The sequence below is a fragment of the Mandrillus leucophaeus genome, unplaced genomic scaffold (genome assembly GCF_000951045.1).
Source record: "Mandrillus leucophaeus isolate KB7577 unplaced genomic scaffold, Mleu.le_1.0 Scaffold289, whole genome shotgun sequence".
Lineage (NCBI taxonomy): Eukaryota > Metazoa > Chordata > Mammalia > Primates > Cercopithecidae > Mandrillus > Mandrillus leucophaeus.
The window spans coordinates 3,545,619-3,549,339 of NW_012103020.1; positions in this window are offsets into that span (position 1 = coordinate 3,545,619).

Below are 3,721 nucleotides of genomic sequence, written 5' to 3' on the forward strand. Positions count from 1 at the left end.
ATGTACAGTTTTTGGTAATAAAAAAGGATGAGTTTCTGCAACATGATTTAAGTGTGTATAAAATGATTTAATGAATTAAATGAATTAGTTACTACCTGAGACAACACATACATCAAACTTAGTACATGATACATAAGTACTCATGTAAATGTTCATAATTACTATTATTCCTATAATGTTTCTGGTCATCCAAAACGTTATAATAACAAACACACCAATTATTAATTATTGACTATGTGCCAGGTACTAGGTTAAATGTTTTATATTTAACAATAATCTCATCACAACTTTGAAATAGAAATATTTATCTTTTTTATTATTATTATTATTTGACCAGGAACCACAGAATCCAGAATTCAAATCTGATTTTTTCTGACTTTAAGCCCAGCTTCTCTCTATCGAACAGCCAATTTACTATTATCCAAATCTCAAGATGCATAGAATACACATGCATACAATACAATTTATGTTAAGGTTTAAGTATATTTAATTCATTTATGGAATCCCAAAATTTAGTGGAATAAAACATCTATCCACCAGAGGACATGAATGCTGAGGACTGGAATCAGCTGACTTCTCACTCACTTTTCTGGTTGGCTGTTGATGGAAACCTACATGTGGCCACTCCATCTATTCTGGGTTTCCTACAGTAAGTGGCTGGTTTCCAGGGCAAACATACCACAAAGGACAGGATCAAACTGAAGGCATGTCCTCTTCATGACTTGGCCTCCTGAATCACAGAGCATCACTTCTTTTGTAGTCTATTGAACTGAATAGTCACAAGCACACTGAGGTTCCAGGGAAGAGAAAATAAACTGTACCTCCTGAAGAGAAGTGGCAAAGTTCTAAAACAGCATTTGTGGCCAGAAATAGTCCTGTGGCAAATTTTGGAAATTACCATCTGCCACAGTTTTACAAATAGTAATTATTTAAAACAAACAAATCGTTTGTATATAAACACAAAAGTGAAAATGTGATGGCCTAGTGTGCTAAACATTTATGAAACTTTCTCCAATAAAAGTACTTTCTCAAAGGCCTTGTACAATATGTTAGATCAATACAATTCAGTTGAATTTCTGTGACAATGAAAATATTTTACTTCTGTTGTGTCCAAAGGTAGCTGCTAGCCATCTGTGGCTATTGAACTCTTGAATGTAGCTAGTGCAACTACAGAACTATGTTTTAAATTTTATTTAATTTTAGTTAATTTAAATTTAAATGCCCACAGAATTATATGCTTGATATAATCGGGCTCTGTGTCCTCACTGGAATCTCATCTTGAATTGTAATTCCCATGTTTCATGGGAGAGACACCATGGGAGGTGATTAGATCATGGGGACAGTCCCCCCATGCTGTTGTGATGGTGGGTGAGTTCTCATGAGATCTGATGGTTTAATAAGGGGCATTTCTCCACTTTACTCTGCACTTCTCTCTCCTGACACCATGTGAAGAAGGATGTGTTTTCTTTCCCTTCTGCCATGATTGTAAGTTTCCTGAGGCCTCCCTAGCCATGTGGAACTGTGAGTCAATTAAACCTCTTTTGTTTACAAATTACCCAGTCTCAGGTATGTTCTTATAGCAGTATGATAATGAACAAATACAGTGGTATTCATATATTTTTATTTCTTATGTGAGATGTTAGCATTAATATGATGGTCAAATATAGAGGTAATTCAAGTAGCATAGACTCCCAAATAAAACTTGAGGTGCATATGAAAATTAAGGATCAATATTATAACTGCATTTTTTACTAAATTGAGTTTGTTCCCAATAATACAGTAAACATTAATAATGTGGAGTCAGTTTATAATTTAATTAGAAATCGTTAATTTTAAACCAAAATTTAAGAAAATTTTTTAAAAACATGCATTTTATGGTAATAGGACACTAATAATTGAGAGGTCAGTAACTTGTTTTAATCTCTAATATTAATGGTCTTAGTGTTGCTTTATATAATCTTTAAAATGCATTACAAAAATATATTTTATGAATAAAAACAGTCTCAGATTGTGACTATAAAAAATGGTGACACTGATTTGCTGGGTGCAGGGAGAAGCAAATACTTGGCTAATAATGAACTAAGTCAGTCAGATCTATTTTACTGCAACCTTTAGATGGTTTAGAATGCTTCTAAAATGGTTGTCCATTTAAATGGAACAGAGACTTTTGAAAAATACCAATGCCCAGGTCCATTCCCCAGATATTCTAATTTAATTGGCTTGGGAAGAACATTAGTACTCTGTAAAATAACCTAAGTAATTTGAATATGTAACCTGGATAGAGAATCATGGCTATAGACAAGATTGTAAGCTAAAATAAATTTAGTAGAAATATGTTTAATATATACATATACATATGGCTATTACAACATTAATTCATAATAAATATATTACTGAAAACACATCTAACACACTGGGGCCAGAAAGAATCCTGTGGCAAACTCTGGAAAAATACCATCTGTCTTATTTATTTATTTATTTATTTATTTTTTTATTTGACATGGAGTTTCATTCTTATTGCCCAGGCTGGAGTTCAGTGGTACCATCTTGGCTCAGCGCAACCTCCGCCTCCTGGGTTCAAGCAATTCTCCTTCCTCAGCCTCCTGAGTAGCTGGGATTACAGGCATGTACTGACCACACCTGGGTAATTTTTGTATTTTTAGTAGAGACAGGGTTTCTCCATGTTGGTCAGGCTGGTCTGGAACTCTCAACCTCAGGTGTCCCGCCAACCTCAGCCTCCCAAAGTGCTGGGATTATAGGCATGAGCCACCACACGGGGCCCATACTTTTATAAATAATAATTATTTTAACCAAAGAATTAAGATGAACATATAAACATTAATGTTAAAATGCAGTGACCTTAGTGAGCTAAAAATTCATAAATATTTTCCAAATAAAGTATATCTCCTAAATGCCTGGTACAATATATTAGATCAATACTGTCCAGTAAAATTTAAATTCCATATATCTAACGATCATACATCTAATGAAAACATATATGTAATTAAAAAATATATCTAATGAAAACACATATCTAATGAAAAATCTTATTTAGCAGTGCACAATAAAAGTAGAATGTAAGCATTAATTTTGCTCTTAAATTGAGCTCCTCAGAATGATTTTTATAAGAAGTCAACTGTAACAATTATTGTTATGAGTGATTTAAGAAAGTCACTAAAACCTGTAAACATGTATTCAATCAAAATTGATATCCAAATTTGGTTACTGTTTTTCTCCTTCTTCCAAACTAACATAATAGAAGATAGAAAACCAATACATTTAATCTTTAAATAGCATGAAAATCCACATAGGGAAATTTGAGTATACCTTTATTTCAATTATAGTCCAACAATTAAATTTGCTGTAAGGCTGCCATTCTTTTGGGAATATCTCATCATCCATCTCTTGTGTTAGTTCACTAACACAAATCTGTACAAATTATCCCATCTGTGGATTAAGAAGGTGGTGATTTAAAGACAAATAAAGTGGCTAATCTAGCTATTTGATCCCAATGATAATTATAAATTGATATCTATATTAGGATAAGTAACAGGCGACTGAAAGAGGTCAACAATAAAGGGTTTATTACATCGTTAACAAGAATGCTGGCAGCAGAGGTACTCGTGGAACAAATGCAAGAACTCCAGCTCGGCCTTAAGACCATAGATCAGTTTCTCTGCTTTCCCTTGCCTTCGCCTCATAGTTCCAAGAAGGCTGTTCC